At 45.6% G+C, this 22010-nt stretch overlaps 1 protein-coding gene across 2 annotated transcripts in view; it reads right to left on the bottom strand.

The window, feature by feature from the left end:
• Positions 1-22010, bottom strand: part of PDE4D (phosphodiesterase 4D) — a 968852-nt gene that overhangs the window by 427241 nt on the left and 519601 nt on the right. The gene's annotated exons all lie outside the window — the stretch shown is intronic.

Genomic DNA, 22010 nt, shown 5'->3' with positions numbered 1-22010 from the left:
CAATCGGATTCAGGTCAGGGGATTGACTTAACCATTGCATACCATTCCACTTTTTAGCCTTAAAAAACTCTTTGGTTGCTTCTGCAGTATGCTTCGGGTCATTGTCCATCTGCACTGTGAAGCGCCGTCCAATGAGTTCTGAAGCATTTGACTGAATATGAGCATATAATATTGCCCGAAACACTTCAGAATTAATTCTGCTGCTTTTGTCAGCAGTCACATCATCAATAAATACAAGGGAACCAGTTCCATTGGCAGCCATACATGCCCACGCCATGGCACTACAACCACCGTGCTTCACTGATGAGGTGGTATGTTTTGGATCATGAGCAGTTCCTTTCCTTCTCCATACTCTTCTCTTCCCATCACTCTGGTACAAGTTGATCTTTGTCTCATCTGTCCATAGGATGTTGTTCCAAAACTGTAATGGCTTTTTTAGATGTTGTTTGGCAAACTCTAATCTGGTCTTCCTGTTTTTGAGGCCCACCAATGGTTTACATCTTGTGGTGAACCCTCTATATTCACTCTTGTGAAGTCTTCTCTTGATTGTTGACTTTGACACATATACACCTACCTCCTGGAGAGTGTTCTTGATTTGGCCAACTGTTTTTTTTCACCAGGGAAATAATTCTTCTGTCATCCACCACAGTTGTTTTCCGTGGTCTTCCGGGTCTTTTGGTGTTGCTGAGCTCTCCGATGCGTTCTTTCTTTTTAAGAATGTTCCAAACAGTTGATTTGGGCACACCTAATGTTTTTGCTATCTCTCTGATGGATTTGTTTTGATTTTTCAGCCTAATGATGACTTGCTTCACTGATAGTGACAGCTCTTTGGATCTCATATTGAGAGTCGACAGCAACTGATTCCAAATGCAAATGTCACACCTAGAATCAACTCCAGACCTTTTACCTGCTTAATTGATAATGAAAGAACGAGGGAATAGCCCACACCTGTCCATGAAATAGCTTTTGAGTTGATAGTCCCATTACTTTTGGCCCCTTAAAAAGTGGGAGGCACATATAGAAACCGTTGTAATTCCTACACCGTTCACCTGATTTGGATGTAATTACCCTCAAATTAAATCTGAAAGTCTGCAGTTAAAGCACAACTTGTTTGTTTCATTTCAAAGCCATTGTGGTGGTGAATAGAGGCCAAAATATGAAAATTCTCTCAATGTCCCAATATTTATGCACCTGACTGTATATACCACAGAACCATGTTCTCTCTCTCGCTAATCTATCTAGTCAAGTACATAAATATGACAGTTAGTGCTCTGAATGAGTTTGGATAACACTGATACAGATAGGTACTGCATCATTTGCATATGTAAGAACAAACACTAAACAATGTTTAGCCAGTAAGCGCTCAATCACAGATGATCTACAATGTAACAGTATGCCATATATCAATGTTGCTACATCTCAAATGCGTAGCACATAACCCTTATGGACTGATATGAGAGTCAATAGTGAAAATAAACATGTATGATTTAATATATGCAGTAGTAGTTACAATAATTATAAATAAAACATACGAATGCCTATAACCCAATGAACATCCTTGATTAAGGCCGTTCACGTCGGCCGAAACGCGTTAGGGACACCAGCTTACAGCAACACGCTTCTCACCCACTAAGTTCCGTACAGTAACCAAGTGAAGCTCCGGACAAGAGAAGCATTGCCACGAGAGTTCCGGCACTATACTCCCGCGGCCACTTGCTATGAGAGTTCACCGCTCACCAGACCCCCTTCCACACGTCCATTCCGGTCGGGACCTACGGGTGAGTTTAACTCCCTGTGTCAGTTACCTGTGGATACTCCCCCTTACACTGCAGATCACGGAGGCATCCCCTCTGTCTCGGCAATGTTTCGGGACACCGCCATGTTAGCTGAACTACACACAGGCAGGAATTCCCGGTGTCGGCTAGGCTCAGCACGGGGGTTGGTTTATCCCACCATACCTCCGTGTACACAGGCAGTCATATCCCAGGAACCTGCACCAGTTTGATCAGACCATGATGTTGCCCCAGGGGTATGTATAGCGTTTCTCAGGTAAGTAGTAATAGCTGGCCCTGTATGGACCGTGGCTACTGCAGAGCTACGGTTTGCTAGCACAAACTTAGTCATCAATTATAAGAAATTAAACCTTGTGCATTTCTATAACCGATGACTTACCTACCCTCTGGAACTTGAATTTGTATAACTGGATATTACAGGGCCTGCTGTTCCTATCTGAGTTTCTACTATCTACATTCAGTAGCTTTAACCAAGGACTGGATATTTATATGTTTTTTTAAATCTTCCTTTTTTTTTTCTTTTCTTTTTATCTTTTGTTTCCTTTCATTTGTGGTCTTTTTCCCCCCCGTATCTTCACCTTTCCACATCTCTACCCCTGTGTCCTTACCCTTGATTGGCCATACACAGCTGTGACACGTGACTTTGAATCATATGATATTTTAATCTATATTGATTATTTATAATTATTGTAACTACTACTGCATATATTAAATCATACATGTTTATTTTCACTATTGACCCTCATATCAGTTCATCAGGGTTATGTGCTACGCATTTGAGATGTAGCAGCATTGATATATGGCATACTGTTACATTGTAGATCATCTGTGATTGAGCGCTTACTGGCTAACACACTGCTAAGTGTTTGTTCTTATTTTGGCTTATTACTGAGGTTGGTGGTGGCCTCCTCACCAGTCAGCTGCTCCCATTATTTTCTTTGGCTGGTTGACTGAGCGCACCAATCCCAGCCTTTCTGATAATCAATTGCACATTGATTATACTGTACTGTTTATACAGTGTAGACTGGGCACAACAACAAATGGGTATACAACATTGCAGGGCACCATGTTGCCTCATGACCGTAATTAAAACAATGATGCACTTAGACCTTCAGATTAATGTATGTATATATTAATATATGCGAGGTCCGGCACTCCCATCAATCATAGGGATACCTTGATCCGGTGCCCCCACATAGTGTATTCACAGAACCTCTGACAGTACGGCACTCGGACACAGATGCATGAAAATATATGCATGGTGATTACTCATATTTTCATATATCTATGTCTGAGTGTCGCACTGTTGGAGGTTTTTTATATATATATATATATATATATATATATATATATACACATACACATAAATTGTTTCACAATTAGGCAAATACTGGAAGAATAGTATCCGCGATTATAGCTTACTGACCTCATCTAAGTCAATGCTATGGAGTCTCCTTACAGTGTGTGTTCTGCGCTACTATAACGTAAGCCTGTTCAGGTCTGTAACTTATCAGCGATCATGTTTCAAGTGTCCCCATTGAGGAGAAAATTAGGGTGTTGGGGGGTCAGAGAGGTGCCACTTCATTATTTTGCTTATCTGGGGGACTGGAAGCGAACATTAGCCAATGTTTTTGGTGATGGATCTAAAACAGCTTCTCCATGTGAGAGTTTACCCACCATATCCATCAGTTAGATGGTCGTAATCATATAAATCCGAACTTTGATGTGGAATATATCAGCAGTAATGGACAAAGAGGTGACATTTATGAGCACTAATTATGTATAAATATATCTAGATGCAAGTTCCATAATGATCATTGGCAGCCATTACAATCCAAACCATTGTATACACAGAAAATGTTAATGCGCCCAGAGCACCCAACCACTTCATATGTTTTCATATTCCCATTACTGTGATGTAAAAAGATGGTAAACAATTGTGGAATTCTCAGAAACCAACCAATCTAGCATCGCCTGTCCTGCAATTCCATGAACACATACAAAATGCATTAACAGATACACAGCCAGACTGCAACATCAATGATGTCAGGTAAGGAAGAAATAAAATGGTGCGCATATTTTGTGTAAATATATATATATATATATATATATATATACATACATACACACTGTGTGTGTGTATATATATATATATATATATATATATATATTATATATTACATATATACACACAGTATATATACATACATACATACACACACATATACACACACACACAATGTGTGTATTTCTTGACACACACACAGCAACGGTTATATATGTAAACATATTAAACATTTTTCTGTTGTTGTTAATAATAATTAATTCTAACTATCATTTTGTCTGTCGTTCCACAATGATAATGGCTTTTAGTCAAGGCGGAAAGAATACAAAAAAAAAACATTAAAAAATAATCTGAATGTGTATCATCTCTTACAAATCCAAAAATTAAAAAGTAATAAACAGGTTGTTGACATATGAAACGAACAAAACCACACAAAGGCAAAAACACCTGTGAGTTACCGTTTCCTCTGCTGATTAATATCGATGGGCTTGTTGATAGCATAAGGTGATCCGTGAATGTAGGCACTTCGGAACCTCGCCACTTTTTCCAGTGTTAGGTATTCACAGCTTGATGGTAAGCTCATTTTGTCTAGATCAGTGGTTCAGCAGTAGGTCAGAAACATTTTTGTGAATGCAAGGTACAAATGTGCTTTTCCAGCTCCCAGATCCTCAGATGCTTCAGAAAGCTCCTTTCAATGAAGAGCATTATTGAGCTGCATGCGCTGCCTGTCTGTGCTCTTCATAGATACAGCAAAGTCTGCTCTTCTTGTATTTATCCATAGTCATGCTCTAACCAATTACTTGTTGCAAGGGCTGGGTATAAAGTCCCCGGTTGAACAAAAGCACATGTCTATCTCAGTACTTTTGCCTGCATGCAATGATGACAGCTTGATCAATTTTCTGTTTAATCTCTAAAAGCCATTACCGACAGAAATCGTTGACAGGAACAGGGGATTGGAAATTCATTCATTTATGCAACCGACTTTGGAAAAAAACACATCTCTTCCTTCGTTCATTCATTCATTCATTCATTCATTCATTCATTCATTCATTCATTCATTCTGCATTATTACCTGTCTGCAAAGCAGTACATGATTCTGTTTGCTTATCTCATTAATCTGGTGGCACTATTAATACACTTTATATTTAATAATAAAAATACAACTGCTTTGTATGAGGAAGCCAGCAATATGTTTTTTTCCCCCGTATTATATGAATTGCCTTTTAATTAACAGAAAATGATTTTGATCAACTGTGGTCACTTCCAACAAGTGTATCAGTAACTTATATAAGTGTAATAAAAATATCCAGTGTCCTGTGGGCCTGATTCAGAGCCGGACGTTCTTTAAGAGCGCTCGCTTTGAATCAGGGCATTATTTATATTTTTTTGTTGCGACCTCCTGGCCACTCGCTATGCTGTGAGTGACCACCCACAGCTTTTGCGAGCGGCTAGGTGATGGTCGCGACCATCGGGGCTTGCGATGAGACCCTTGTGGTAGGGTCTCGACCGTCACAAGCCCCAGAGAGCTTCCTGCTCTAACAGAGCAGGAAGCTCTCCACTGACATCACTGGTGATGTCAGTGGTGCATCCCACAAACAGCAGGCGTTCCTTCGGGAACACCTCCGTTTGTGTAGCCACCCCACCTACAAAACTGGGCGAGCTGTCGATCAACATTGACAGCCGCCCCTTTTGTAGTGAGTCCCGGAGCGAGAGAATTTCTCTCTCGCTACGGGGCTTGCACATGCGCGCAGTACCCCACCATCGACCCGCTTGCGAGCACTATGCGCTAGCGAGCAGGTCTGAATCAGGCCCTATATCCCATGGGTGTGATTATAGGGCACACGGAATTAGTTTCATTGTTACCGAAGAGGATAGGGATGAGGAAAGCCGGGTACACACAAAACAATGTTCTGCATCAGCGATATCGCTGAACGATTTCCCTTGAACTTTCTGTAGTGCAGGACAAACAATATTGGGTGTACCATACTTGCCTACCCTCCCGATTTGGCAGGGAGCCTCCCGAAAATCGGGTGCCGCTCCTGGCCCCCCGGAAAGGCAAGCAAGCCTACCGGCCGCTGCCGACCCCTCTACCCCCCTTCCCCCCCGGGTATAAGAGAAACCCCTGCTGCGAGGGGAGGCCGATGGCGCGATTCACGCTGAATCGCATTATTTTGGCCCTCTGCTTCACAAAGCCAGTAATCTCGGCATTGTGCAGCAGGGGCAGAGCCAAAATGATGTGATCACTCCGCCCACAAAACTGCCCTGCCATGCTTCCTATGCCGGCCTCGCCACCCCCTGCAATGCTGATCTGGATGCTCTCTCCCGGAAGGGGCAGCCAGAATATCGGCAACCCTGGGGTGTACACACTGAAAGATATCTATGATATCCTGCCAAATCTCTGAATAGGTAATTCTTGAAGATAACATCCAAATTGACCTGTATGTACGGACGACCAAACATATCGTTATCGTCCAGGAGATCTGCCTACACTGCTGTGGGGTGCGAGGAGCTACCCGAAAAATCGGAAGCCTACCGCGACTTCCGGGAGTGTAGGCAAAATGGAGTTATTTGGAGACCAGAGATCGGTCGCCTCCTCAAAAGCACTTAGGACCTCATTCAGAGTCGGTCGAAGCGGTCGTACGGGAAAAGGGGCCGGATATGCAAATGATTCCCTCGCAAGTTGTGTCCCTAAGTTCGGATCGGTAGCTGGCCGACCAAGGGGAGGAAACGGGCGGAATTAAAAAAAATACGCCCTCTTCTCGTACGCATTGCACGTCATCTCCGGGCATATAAGGATTAATCGAGACCATCGGGAACCATCAGAACTGGTCGTAGAGCTTAAGGTTGACCATACCCTCTCTTAAGCTCTACGATCATGTCAGTGTAAAAACCTCCCATGTCACATGTGCCATGACGCTACTTTGTTAATTATGCACTCCCATAAACCGTATGCACTCCCATAAAACGCTGTTCGCATAATTAGGCACGCCTGCGTTCGGATCTCCACTCCCCCGTTTTCAAGCACCTTCCCCTGTTACCACCCACAAACGCCTCATTCTGTCACTCAAACTACCGACCTGGCTGTGTTCAAGGAGAGATAAATTTCGGACCGTAGCGGCTAGTTTGCGCACGCGCATTTCGAACTTTCCGCATGCGCAGTATAGCGAACATCGGTGGCGTACGACCGTGCGGCCGCTTTGACCGACTCTGAATGAGGTCCTTAATCTTTTGGCAGGTTGAAGACAAGTTTCTGAATTTTAGGGCGTGCACAGTAGGAGCTGCTCGAATGGCGCCAAAAGTCTTTCCCATTCAAAGTATTTAAGGAGGCCTCACCTAACACCAGGTGCTAGGTGATTAGACTTCCTGCAGATATCTTGATCCCTAGATACTGTACCTTGCTTGCAGTACTCTCAGTTCAGGGGCGTATTAAGAGAGGACACATCCCCCCCGCCCATGTTCATTCTCTGTCCGGAGCCCCCTCCTCTCTCCCCGGCAGCCAGCAGCAGACTGACGCGTCTGACTGCCGACTACAGAATCAGTAGACTCTGGGCCCTAGAGTGTCCCCGGAACCTACTGCGCATGCGATTTCCTCACTGCGCATGAGAAAAAAAAAATGGTCGCGGTGGCCATTTTCCAGCGTTTTGTACAGGGCTGAGACACTCAACGTGGTACCTTTCGAGAGGTAAGTATTAGATAATATGGGTGCAGGGTGTGCAATGCGGCCCCCCCTTGGACCCAGGGGCCCGTGTGAACCGCATACCCTGCACCCATTATAGATACGCCCTTGTCTCAGTTATATACCCTTTGCCAGATCTGGATTGTTACAAAGACCTACAGTATTATTTGTACTAACCATGTGTTTGCTAGACACAGAGATCTTTGAGTGTATCTTAACCTTGTGAGCTCCCTGGACTATATCTAACCTCCTGCTGTCATACTAAGTATGTTTGCATATACACTGTCCACTACACTGAAACCAGATGGGGTTGGGTATGAAATACCTGTTGTCGGGATGCTGCTGGTCAAAATTCCGACAGCGGCATCCCGACAGCCAGAACCCCAACACCCATAGGAACGAAAGGTAAGTGTTTTTCTAACTCCTACCATAACCCTCCCTCCGCAGTGCCTAACCCTAACCTCCCCCCCTAGTGCCTAAGCCTAACCTCCCCCTCCCTGCACCCTAAACCTAACACCCCCTCCCCGGGACCTAAACCTAACCTCCCCCCTAGTACTTAAACCTAACGTCCCCGCACCCTAATCCTAACACTCCCTCCCCGGTGCCTAACCCTCCCCCTAGTGCCTAACCCTAACCCCCCTTCCCTGTAGCCTAACCCTCCCGGGGGGGTGCATAACTTAATGACACGATTCTACAGGAATCACATATGACCCCGCCCCCTAATTAATTATGCACTATCCGCAGCAATTTACCACGAGGGGCGGGGCTTAATTGCATTCTCCATTCCCACAATCAGGAAAGTCCATCGGGGATCAGAGACAACCCGCTACTTTGGCACACTAGGAAAACGTGGCACATTCTTCGGCACAAATTTGGGTTACATGCACACAAATCTTTACATCTCCCCTTTCTTTCCGATCTGAATTCCAAAATGAAAGGGCTTTAGCCGTATATCCATTTAACATCTGGCGTGCTCAAGGCTTAGGCAATATAGGACTGCTTGTCAGTAAGTCCACTAAGGGGCCTCTCACGTCCCAGGAAGCTATATATCATTATCCCAAATTGGCAGCATACCCCCTTGCTTGTTTTACAAGCTCAACCCTATATAATTTCCATTGCACAAGTTTTCTCGAACTCAGACAGGGATAATCTATTAGACACTTTTTGACGAAGTCTATTCCTAACAGCAAGAGCCATTTATAATTTATACGGAATCCCGACAACCGGAAGGCCGGCAGCAGTGGAAATCCCGATCGTCTAAAGGTAAGTACTAACTGACCTAATTCCCTCCCCTAACCCTCCCTTAGAGGTGCCTAACCTCCCCCCCCAGTACCTAACCCTAATCCCCCCTCTAAGTGCCTAACCCTAAGCCCGCCTTCCCCGCTGCCTAAACCTAAGTCCCCCGGGGGGGTGCATAACCCTAAATCCCCCCCTGGAGCCCTAAACCTAACCCTCCCCCCATCCGCAGCTGTCCGCACTCCGTGCCCAGCATCACTTCGATCAGGATGCCGGACGCCGGTCTAGATTTAGACGCCTGTCATTTAACCCTCGCCGGGATAAAGCAGTCGGAAAGCCGGCTGTCGGGATTACGTCCGCCGGCTTCCCGACTGCATACCATTTATACTCGTCTCTGCACTACATTCATACATGATACCTCCCCTACGAGCCTTATCCTAGGGCCATTACTAGGGTAGTGCGACCTTTGCCATGGCACAGCAGGGCAGAGGGCGCTGTTTGGGCCTGTCAATTTTCCTGCTTATTATCATTCTCACTTGTAGCTTCGTCTTCTTTTATCCCCAGCATCTCCTGGCCTCCCTATCTCTTTCCAGGCCCTTCCGCCATGGCCCTTATTTCCCGATTTAAAAAATGGGCTGGGGGCGCCAATGCTCTCTCTTGTACAGGGCACCAAAAAGTCTAGTTACGGCTCTGCCTTACCCCATGGCTTTCTCAACTCCCTAATTTATCGGCAGATGACCTACAGATGTGTCCACATACATCTAGCCTCCTTAAACGTTAAACAGCGCTTCTAGTTGCGCCAGGCTTCTCTTTGTCCAACTTTTTCCCTTAAAAAGCATAGTGGTGTGAATAGGAGGCACACGCAGCTTATGCTGATTAATGATATGCAGCATGCCTATATTCTGTGTGCGACTGCGGCTCTATCTGCATGCAAAATGCTATGTTACAGTGTCACAGCCGCTGACACAGTAATGTAGCATTTTGCATGCAGATATAACCGTAGTCACGCATTTTAAGGGAAAAAGTCGTACGTAAAGGCGCTACAGAGTGGGACAGCACTCACGCTGTTATGTGTAACGCCACTTGTAGTGCACAGAGGATAGATGTATGTGGACACATCTGTATTTCGGTCTCATGCTATGGCCTGCACACTATTACTCCCCCTGTACTGCAATGTTTTTAACATATAACATAGAACCTGCCTTTCCCCACATCAGAGGTTTCTAATAGGAGACTCGCCAAATTCAAAATGTGGTTGAAACTCTGCCCCATTTGATGCCCACAAATCAGGATAATCCCACCAAAAATGGGACAGTTGGGTGGTATGAAGTTAGAAATATTAGCAACTCTTCTTACAGTATGACAGCCCCAAAATATACTGTACTACTGCAGGAAATAAATCAGAGTCAGGTGCAGGCAGCTAACAAGAATACGGAATGAGCAAAGGTCAGGGCAGGCGTCTATGAAATGTGACACATCAGCAAGAAAAGTTCAGAGTTGGCAACAAGCAAGAGTAGTCTAATAACAATGGGGAACGTAAAAGTCAAACAATCAGAGGTTAGGACAATGGCAGGCAGAATAGTCAGACAAGTTAGGTCAATGAAGAGCATGCTATAAGAGCAACGACAGATAAGCTAAACTCTATATGTGAGAGCCACTGATCACCTTATAAAGCACCTGCACCAAATCACTGATCCTCAATCAGAAATGCAATCACAGCACAGATACAGATGGAGCTGGAAATTACTTATGCTGGGCATACACTACCAGATAAAATGCCTGTCAGACCGACAGACATTTTATCTGGCAGCCTGCCAGCCGCAGAAGTCGCCGGCATACACTGTGAGAGAAATCTCACAGTGTATAGCCCGACATCCGCGCTCCGCCCCCGGGGGCGGAGACATTTCCCTGTTCCTTCCGTAGGAAGGAACACCGGAAATGTCTGTCGGCTGCGCTGGGCATACACTGCCCGATGCGGCCGACAGTTTACCCGCTAAATATCGCATCGGACGGGCATGCTGGACAATCCAGCATGCCCGACCGAGCAATATTTAACCCTCGGTCGCCCCCCCACACGCTACAATTATCGCGACGATCCGCCGATATCGGGCGGATCGTCCCGATAATTGTAGCGTGTATGGCCAGCATTAGACCTAATTCTGACACTGCATCTGACACCCAGTTTATTTTATGCGACAGAGAATGATGCTAGGGTTTTGGTGACACCTGCCATGTTGTTCAATCTTATTTTGCAAATACCTAAATTGGATTACAAAGGCCAAAACCAATCACTGTGGTAATTTTACTACGACATTCCCTAACAGGCTGAATTATAATCCGACAGGTTTTCAATCGAACAATTATCGGGCACTGAGCATACCTCAAAACATTGAGACATGCAGACAAAATACAACCCACTTTAGGAATGTCCATCGATGGCAGAGATCCGATTGTTCTCTGCCTTCAATGACAGAGATGTAGCTATTTTTTTGTCCCTTTAATAAAGGACATATATGAATTATACAGATTCTGTGGCTGGCTGACTTCAAGTCTCTATTTTACCTGGTTTTAATAAGCCACAGAACCTGTCAAGTTCATGGGAGTCCCTAATTAAAGGGATGATCTGGCAACCCTCGGCATAGGGGCACAGTGCTTATCTCACACAAACCCACTCAGTCCCACCCCCTTCCCTGATTGGCTTGCCACATCTCAAAGCAGGGATGACCATCAATGGTTGAAACCATCAATCATTTCCCATCTATGGTTTTATGCCATCAATGCAAAACACAGATGGCAGCATCAATAGAGACCATCAATGGCGAACCCCTCGAAAGCCATCCATACCCAACCTTGAATCCTTCATACTCTGCCCTGATCCTACCAAAATGCCCATTTTTGTAGGAAACGCCACCCCTTTCCATGTAAGCCCCATTTGTTTTTTATTTCCCTATTTGAGACTGTTTCGCCATAATCGGGACAGTTGGGAGCAATGGTATTATGGCCAGTTTCAGGCCATACATGTTGCATCTCAGCATTTGTGGGCAGCATTAGGGCTTATACATGTTGTTGTCTTATAATGACATGTTTTTAATCTCTCTTTTATGTAGTCAAGACAAATACAGGCTGCACACAATGCTGGTCTGTGGTATTATTAAACAGAATACACATGGCCATTGCCTGTTTTTAATTCATTGCCTCTTTATCCATGGACGTCTATTTTTAAAAACACAGCAGCTCTTTTCCCTCGCCATCTGTTTTTCCCTTGCCTTGTGTACAGTATAAGTGGCATAAGCAAAATAAGAAAAATGTAGAATATGGTCAAAAGTTCCCAGACTGCAGATAGATATACTGCTGAAATTAAGAAAAAAAAAATACATAAAATGAATAAATATTAGGAAAGAAGAAAAATTAAGTGTTTATTTTCTTCTTACATATGTTTATTGTGCACACAGCCCTAAAGATGATGTATATGCACACTTTTTATTCTCACAATAAATAAATCCCTTTCAGCAAACCCAGCAGAACAGCAAGGTTCATATAACAGTGCATCTAAATTTCCTAAAGAAAAAAAAAAACAATCTACTTGCCAAAATTCCCAAGTCACAGCTATTTCTAGTGAGGCCCCCTTGATAATTTAATACAGTAAAACTAAATGCCCCAAGAGCCCTTGCATACGCTCAGAGTAGCAATATGGATGCATCCAGTGCAGTAAGTAGACACACATCATTCTCTACATACCCTCAAATGTTGCTATGGGGTCATGTGATTGTGAGTTAGGAATAGCCATCGAAGGGTTTAAAATTGATTGTCACCATTGATGAAGCTTTTCATCAATGAAACAGAAACATGATGGAAAACCAATGGGGGCTGGCCTAACCAGCTGGCCAATCACAAAGAGGGGGGGGGCTAAGCTCCATCCCCTGCACCAGACAAGGGGAAAAAACATCGATGGTCGTTGATCATGCTTACTGCAAGTTACAACTCAGCCTGCAGTACCGTCATAGGGTTGGGTACGGGATGCCGCCGCTCGGGATCCCAGCGGCCAGAATCCCGGCGCTGGCATCCCAACAGGGTTAGGATACTGACACCTGTTGGTAAGTATACTAACCCTACCCCTAACCCTCCCACCTTGCACCTAAACCTAACCTTCCGCCCTAGTGTCTAACCCTAGCCCTCCCCCTAACCCCACTACTTACCATCAGGATGCTGGCGGTTGGGATGCCGGCACCGGGATTGTGACTGGTGTGGGTCCAGTCATATGCCGGACATGGCATTCTGAGCGCTGGCATTCCGACAGCCATGATTTCAACTAACTTCCCTCTCATAACCTTCTCCTCATACAGACATATGCAGATACAGGCATCCGTAGGTTACATACTGTGCACCCAGGAGCATCAAGTTCTGCCATGGTGAATTTCTTCTCAGATGTGCCCACATAAATCTGTCAGAATAAGATGTATCTACAGGTAAAAAACAATTGCACAAAAAGATGCTTGGCGCTACAGAGTCACACCACAGCATGACGCACCTAGAAGGGCTGTTTAACGCACGAGGAGGCTAGATGTATGAGGACACATCTGTAGGAGCACCTATCTTCTGCTGCTTGGGTTTAAGAGGAATTATTTATGAAAATAACGGAAACTGAGTGGAGCTCTTCGTCTATAAACATTGGCAGTGATTCATTTGCATATCAGAGGCTCTACACACCAATAATTGTGTGTCTAAGGAAAGACGAATGGTGTCTGAAATATCCACTCTGTGCCATATACACAGATAAATCCTCTTCACTCAGCTCCCACCCATATCCCTATGCATTCACAATACAGGTGAGGTCACGAGTTCCTGATGTTTATCTCCCAGGTTCTGATCTCTTAATTCCCTTAATAGCTGCTGCTGCTACAGTGTGGTTACACGCTATTTCTCTGGATTTTCCATTATCATCAATGAGAACAGTTGAGATCTCTCCTGAATGATTTTAGATGTGTTTTTTTTTAACCAACTGATTATGGAACATTACTATGTCCTTGAAGTGAACTTTTTACTGTAAGAGACTGAGGTGCATACAGTTCGAACTCAGGGCCTGATTCAGAGCCGGACGCTCTGACCAGAGCGCTCGCTCTGAATCAGGGCCCTCCTACCTAAAATTGGAGCGGCCTCCTGGCCGCTCGCATAGCTGTGGGTAACCACCCACAGCTTATGTGAGCGGCCAAAGAGATGGTCGCTATGGTCAAGACCATCGCGACCATCGGGCTTGTGAAGAGACCCTGCGGCACGGTCTCGCTGCCGCAAGCCCAGGAGTGCTTTTGGCTCTATCAGAGCCAAAAGCACTCCCACTGACATCACTAGTGATGTCAGTGGGGCCGGCCCCAGAAGGTAGGCGTCCTCACCATCGACAGCACGCCCCCTTTGGTGCGAGACCCATAGCGACAGCTTGGCTGTCGCTATGTGGGTCTCGCGCATGCGCACGACGGAGCTCCCTCCGTTGTGCGCATGCGCATTAGGGCACCATCGACCCCCTTGCGAGTGCTCAGCGCTCACGAGCGGCTCTGAATTAAGCCCTCAATGCAGTTGTTCGCATAGATGAGCAATTATTGACTGTTGCGCAAAAGTCCAGAAAACCCCTATAACGCAGAGTGTATGCTCAACAATTATTGAGATCGGAAGGTAGGATACCCGAAATGGGACAGCAAAGTGATGGGCATTCCTGGGAGGTGACTGGAAAGTGGCCTGAAGTGAACGCAAAAAAAGCCAGTCTCATGGTTATGTTACTGAATGGGAGTAACGCGGGGGTGTCAGTGACAGCGACTGTGCCACAGGGGTCATGTTAAGACGGTTATTCTGACAGGAGGCATCCCGACAGCCGGCATTACATATCCATTCCGTTCAGATGGAGAAAGTGCACCTGCCATAGTGCTGGTGCAAGCGTTGATGGTGCACGTGATGGTGGCCTGTCATGAATCACCGGCAGTGTTACAATGAGCCGAGACGCTGAAAGTGGGCGTTTCAGGGCTTGCACACTCAGAAGTTGGCTACTGCACCAGGTGAAAGATAATACTAGCAGCAGCGTCCACATCAGGCCCTAAGATTGACTCTACAGTCTGTACATAAAACAGGTGGCAACCAATGCATAAAGATAGGTTGTAGGTAATGGTTTACTAAATGCCAGGCTAAGTAACCGTGGGGGAGATGTATTAAGGGGTGGTAGCTGCAAAATCGGTAACTGCGCATGTTATGTGGTTCAGTTACCGGTTCACCTCATGTATTATTCTATTCTAGTTTTCTAGCAATAAGGAGCAAAGCAGGTCCAGAAATGTACAGCTCTAATGCTGGGATTCTTAGAGCCTGATTCAGCAAGGATCGCTATTCTGCTAGAACGCACGCACCGCAGATGCTAATATCAACGGTGAGATGCAAATGTGTGCAATCGCACTGCGGTCACAGCCTAACATAAGGACGCCCACTTCCCCTTACTCACATCCATATACTTGGGCAATATAACGAAAACAAATCGGTAACATCGAGTAACATCGTACCCATACGCACAGTTAAGGCAGGTCAGACCTCACTCAGGAATTGCTAACTTCCGTACACGCTATGAGGCCTCAGGCGGCGTATAGTACTGCAGTGGATAATTTATGCACGCCCCTGCAACGGCGTTGCAACGCACTGGAACGCCTGTGTTCGCCCGACCACCCTCCCGTCACCACCCACAAACGGTACTTAATGTCAATCAATGTGTTTCTGGGTCTGTGTAGCCGCTGCAAACGCAGTTCCCATTGCAATTGCTAGTTCACGCACTGCGATGCATATGCTATGTGAATCAATCGACTGATTGCGTGTGTCTTTACTACTGCGATCCTTGCTGTATCAGACCCTTAGGGCCATATTCAATTAGCGGCAAAAACAGCCATTTTTTTCACCATTGCCAAAAATAGCCGTTTAAAGTTTTCTCCATCACAGACCAGGAGAAAAAAAAGAATGCAAAATCCCTATTTTTGGGTAAAAATGTAGGGATTTCTTTCAGAACCCTTTGGACAACCACCCTAATAACAAATCACCAAAAAAAAAAAAATTTCGAAAGTTGCGTACTTTGGTGAATAACGACCGCGCAAATTTTGGGCAGAAAACAAAAAAATTATTGAAAAAAGGATAGAAAGCTATTTTTTTCCAGAAAATTGCTGTTCCACGTAAATTGGGGGACTGGACAGCTCTATTGTGAGGCCAGGAGAGCCTCCACCCCTCCGTCAAATATGGGACTCTTGCAGACATTCCAGGAGAGTTGGTAAGTATGGCCCTAGTGATTGTGCCGTTTTATGAACAAATACAAACCATAAGTCGCAAATTACTTTTTAAAAAGTTTTTGAAGTGAAAAAAAATATGGAACAAGGGGCCTGATTCAGCAAGGATCGCAACTGCGATTACGCACGCAATCGTCCGATTGTTGCATTCTGTGCAAGCATCGCAGTGTACGTGAACGAAAAGTTCACTGTGATCGGGACTGTGATTGCAGTGGCTACGTGGAATCGGTATGAAACCGGTTTGATTCCCAGCAGCGCCTGGCCGACCACAGCAGAGTTCCCGGCAGCGGAAGCCCGACAGCGCTGGAAATCCCGATTGTCGATAGGTAAGTACTAACCTAACCCTCCTTAGGGGTGCCTAACCCTAACCTCCCCCCCAAGTGCCTAACCCTAATCCGCCTTCTAAGTGCCTAACCCCCCTCTTCCACGCTGCCTAAACCTAAGTCCCCCGGGGGGGTGCCTAACCCTAAGTCCCCCCTGGGGGTGCCTAACCCTCCCTCCCCCTAGCCTAACCCTCCCGGGGGGTGCCTAACCCTAAGTCCCCCCCGGGTGCCCTAAACCTAAGACTCCCCCCCATGGCTGTCCACTCACGGCGCCCGGCATCCCTTCAATCGGGATGCCGGTCTCCCGGCATCGAGGAAATGTCAGGCGTCTACATCTAGACGCCCAGCATTTCACTCTCGCAGGGATATGACAGTCGCGAAGCCAGCTGCCGGTATTAAGACAGCCGGCTTCCCGATTGTATACCGGCTACGCAGACCCATCGCAGAGTGATTGACAGGAAGTACCGTTTGGGGGTGGTGACGGGAGGGTGTTCGGCGAAACGCAGGCGTGCCAGGGCATTTGAACGCCGTTGCAGGGGCATGCATAAATTATTCACTGCAATGCCATGCGCAGCTTGTGTACTCACAATGTGCGACGAGGTGAGCAATACCTGAGTAAGGTCAGACCTTGTGCAAGTGTCCGTGAGGCTGTGATGGTACTCGATGTTACCGATGGTTTCACAATCTTGCTAAGTATTACGGATGTGTGTAAGGTAAGGTGGGCATTCCTATGTAGTGCTGCGATGGCATAGCTATCTCAAGGGATTAGCATACCATCGCAGTGAGACTGCGTGCATAATCGCTATTGCAGTTACGATCCGTAATGAATCAGGCCTAAACTTATTAGGTTGACATAATGTATACAATGTCGACATTCATAATTTCGACACCACAATGTCAACAGTTATGTCCTTAGATATGTACAGTTTCCATTTGCATCTTACCACTACAATAACACATTAATCCTTCACCTCTATAGTAAGGCATCACTGCTACTGTAAGACATTACCTTCCTTCACCTGTGTACTAACACATTCCTCTCCCTCACCTCTGTAGTAACACCTTTTCCTCCCTCACCCGTGTTGTAACACATTCGACATTCCCCTCCCTCACACCTTTAGTAACACATTACCCCCGCTCACCCCTGTAGAAACACATTCCCCCCTATCCCCCGTGTTGTAACACATTGCCTTCACCACTTAGTAACACATTTGGCATTCCCCTCCCTCACCTGTGTAGTAACACATTTTCCTCTCCCACCTCTGTAGTAACACATTTCTTTCCCTCACTAGTCAAATAGGGGAGCTATACCAACTGCCAGTGATGTTTGGCAGCACTTGGGGTGACAGTTGGTGTTTGAATATGAACTGTGCTACAGCCATGATGAGAAACTCAGGTAGGAGATTGCACAGGGGGAGGAAATATTTTAGCCCTTTCCACCCGCTTAGTAGTCGGATTTCGAATAATCCCTTCAAGGTAGGCACTTACATCATGGAAAGAACACACTCCCCGATTTTCATGTTTCTAGGTACAGGGGTTTGGGCTGGGTGTTGATAAATGAGTCAGTCAGGACTAGGGCCCTCATTCAGAGCCGCACGTTAACAACAGTACGCTCGTTGCGTTCCGATGTTGACTAACCGCACATGCGTCGGTGTTACACTGCGCATGTGCGTACGGCAGATTGCGAGCTTTTTTTCTCTCGTTCCTAAAATAGCGTACAGGAAGTGACATGTCAAATGTGATTGACAGAACAGGGCGTTTTTGGGTGTTGACGGGGGTGGAGATGAAAAAACGCAGGCGTGGCGAGGCGTTTTTGGGGCGTACATACATTAGCAGATGCGAACGTCAAATGTGTTCGGACCGTCTCATACGTCACTGGAACATCCGCTTTCCCTTCAAAATGCTCGCACATCTTAGGGTCAGGATTACTCGACCACATTGGCGATGGCCTTCTCCTCCGTCCCGGGACTCAACGATGGTGCTGCGATTAATCACGGCTGGTCAGTAAAGTAATTAGTGTTGGATTGAAAACCGGCTTGGTATGTGTTTGGAAAGCAGTTTATTGGGATAGCACAAAAGCGTACGCAGGTGGAAATCAGAGCTGCTAATGTCATGATTACACAATCAATTAGCGTACATTTTTGGTGTTTTATTTTGGCCACAATTTGGTGGTTATGGCCTATTGTAACAATAATGTCATCATGTTTTAATTAGCTCCCCTTTTTTTTGGTTTACTGTGGAATTTGCATCGCTATCTGATTTTTTAAACGTTCCTTAAAGAGGCCTTTTTTTTTTTTTAAGAGGGTCAGTTTTTGCCTTTAGGGCCAGGATTAAATGTAACCCATTTGTACAATAATGTCACAATACAATGTCAGTTTTTTGTTTTAAATTTATTGTTTAAACACAAACAAATTGGCCTAATATTTTGTTGCCTTTTTTTTGTGGCAAAGATATTTGTTAAAAAAAAAAAAAAAGCCATAACTGGTAACATAAACGTAAATACCAAAATTAAAAACATTTCACAAGAAAGGAGAGGGAAGTTTTGACCAGAAAGGAATATGAGCCAAGCACAGAAGGAGTGTGGGAAAAGTCGCCATTGCTGTCACCGTTTTCTCGCCCGTTTGGCTGGGTGAGGGTGGGCGCCAGACCGGGTCCGGGATGCCATCGGGCTGGCCTGTCCAGAGGCAGATGTTGTGGCCTCTGGACTAGGCACAGGGCTAGGCACATTTGGAGGATTGGCTGATGTTGTGCCAGAGGTGGAGGATCCGGATGTTCCGGCAGGAAGGGAGGTCGGCTCCACCATGTGCTGGCGAACGAGCTGCTCCAGGGCATCGGCGATGCGGATGTTGGCCCTGGTATTTTCCGCCAGGGCCTGAGCAATGGTCACGTTGGCCGCAGCATTTTGCTCCAGGGCCTCAGCCACCCGTATCAGACTGGCGTCCATCCTCTGCAGAATCTCCGTATGGAAATCCGATTTAAAATTGAGTTCTGTGAGGAGGCCCACTGCCTGCGAGGGGGCACGCCCTGGACTGGCTTCTGCAGGGTCCTCAGCCGGATGTACTGGTTCCTCCCCTGCAGAGCCAGCAGAAATTCTGCGGCCAACGCTCCCCTCTGGAGCAGACTCATCCGCCTCTGTCTCTGTTAGGAAAAATGCGAAAAGACTCACATTAGAATCTACATATTGGCACAATAGCATTTCAGAGTTGGTGACATCACAAGACTTACCTTGGCCAACATGAGGAGCCGCAAAGTCTGGCATGTCCGTATCCATGTTGGACACGCCAAACACCTCCACAGCCTGCACACACCCCTGTGCCAGCTCTTCTAAGTCTGTCAACTCCAATGACACAGGGGTGGGACCCCCACCTGTCCCCCTTGCATGCCTAGCCCTGTCGGCAAGTTTTTGCTTGAGACGATATTTGAAATCTGCCCATCTGTGGAATGAAATTGGAACCATTATCCTTTTTTTTACAATGGGGTTTGTTTATAGGATGGGAAAGTGTTTACTTACCGCCGTTTGACATCCCGGGCTAGACGGACATAATCACCCACCCTATTGACAGCAACGGCGACCTCCTCCCACATTCTCCACTTCTGGCTTTGGCTCATATTCCTGGCTGCCTGGGGCAGGATGTCAACGCACTTCTGGATCAAAACCTCCATCTCCTTGCTTGTGAAATGTGGCTGCCTTTTTTTTTTGGCAGCTTTGGCGGGTTGACTGGGGCCAGCAGTCTCTTCCATGTCATCCTCCTCACCTATTTGGGTAAATATGCAGATTTAGCCACTTCACAACTTGCACAATATTATGTTTTAAAAGAATCATTGAGACAAAATGCATGAAGGCCTTACCGCCGGAATTTTGGCCATTGTTTCCCTGGTCTGAAGCCATGTCTCTGCTTCCAGAATGAAATCATCCAGAAATTAAATGTGATTTCGTGACGTATTTATACATGCGTCCTTAGTTTGCGGCCGCATCATTGATTGTGCGTCCCTATGATTCATCCTTAATTTGTGCAGGAAAATAAACACTATTTATGGCTTGGTGTGCGTGGAGTCGAGGTTGCGTTGTTGGATTGTTGGCGGTTAAGTTGGTTGGATTTGGTTGTTTGCGGTTGGAGGATTTGGCGGTGTTTGTATTTTTTTTGGTTTGCTACAGTTGTTTTGGTTTTCCGTTCGCATTTTTTTTGTTTGTTTTTTGCCATCGTTTCCTGATTTGGTAAGTTTTGTGCAGTCTAATTTGTGGCCAATTGGTGTCTACTTCTGGTTTTTGGTTTGATATTTTTTTTTTAACACTAATTTCATCTATTTTAGTTTGTTTTGGCTTTCGGACCCAAAGACCTTTTTGAGGGAAATCTTATATATTCGATTTTGGTAAGTCCATTATTTTTCTTGCATTTGCGAACTAATTAACGCATTTTTGACTGTTGGTGTAGTGACTTGCATTTGCGAACTAATTAACGCATTTTTGACTGTTGGTGTAGTGACTTGCATTTGCGAACTAATTAACGCATTTTTGACTGTTGGTGTAGTGACTTGCATTTGCGAAATAATTAACGCATTTTTGACTGTTGGTGTAGTGACTTGCATTTGCGAACTAATTAACGCATTTTTGACTGTTGGTGTAGTGACTTGCATTTGCGAACTAATTAACGCATTTTTGACTGTTGGTGTAGTGACTTGCATTTGCGAAATAATTAACGCATTTTTCGAGGCTTATTCATCATGTAAACCAGTTTTGCTTTTCCCTTTTCCATTTTTGGGGTCCATTTGACCCCTATTTGACGTACGGTGTGCAATGTCGTTTTCATCGATGGCCAAATGTGTGTTTCGCCTATTTTATGTGTTGGCTTGCACCAATTTGACAAACATAAAATCACCCTCTAAATTTTTGATGTCTCATTTTTGGCTTTTTTACAGTTTATACGTATCATGACAATACCCCGGCATGTAAGCAGCTATGGATGGTATCATAAAGCTAAGTTGTTTTATGTTACTTTTGGGGTGGCTCAAAAGCCTTACATTGTAAACTTTGAATTTCAGGTAGATCTGGGGCGAATTGTTCTGGCCCTGCTCCCGGAAGACGACCAACCTCAAACTCGTCCCAGGCGTAGGCATCGTAGGCATGCAAGGCCCCAGATATTTCGAACACGTGTCACCCTTTTTGGAATGCCCGATGATGAGGTTTTAAGACGCTACCGTCTACCTCCCAAAATCATCATAGACACTCTCTCATTAATAGAAAGTGATCTTGAGCGGCAAATTGACAGTCCAACAGCAATACCACCACTGACGCAATTTATGGCGGTGTTACATTTCTGTGCCTCAGGATCGTTTCAAACAACGGTGGGAATAGTGGCGGGCATCTCCCAATCCTCCTTTTCCCGGATGCAGTGATGGAGGCAGTGATGGAGGCACTTTTCAAGCACCTCCATCATTTTATTAAAATGCCTTTGGATATGGGTGCCCTTAGTGTGGCCAAGGCCAATTTTTACCAAATAGCTGGCTTCCCACACATCATAGGGGTTGTGGATGGTACTCACATACCACTTCAGCCTCCAGCACGGCTGGAGGCAATATTTAGAAACCGTAAACACTATCACTCCCTGAATGTAATGGTGG

The sequence above is a fragment of the Taudactylus pleione genome, unplaced genomic scaffold, assembly GCF_031769625.1.
Source record: "Taudactylus pleione unplaced genomic scaffold, aTauple2 ptg000092l, whole genome shotgun sequence".
NCBI lineage: Eukaryota > Metazoa > Chordata > Amphibia > Anura > Myobatrachidae > Taudactylus > Taudactylus pleione.
This window is presented reverse-complemented; position numbering and strand designations above follow the sequence as displayed.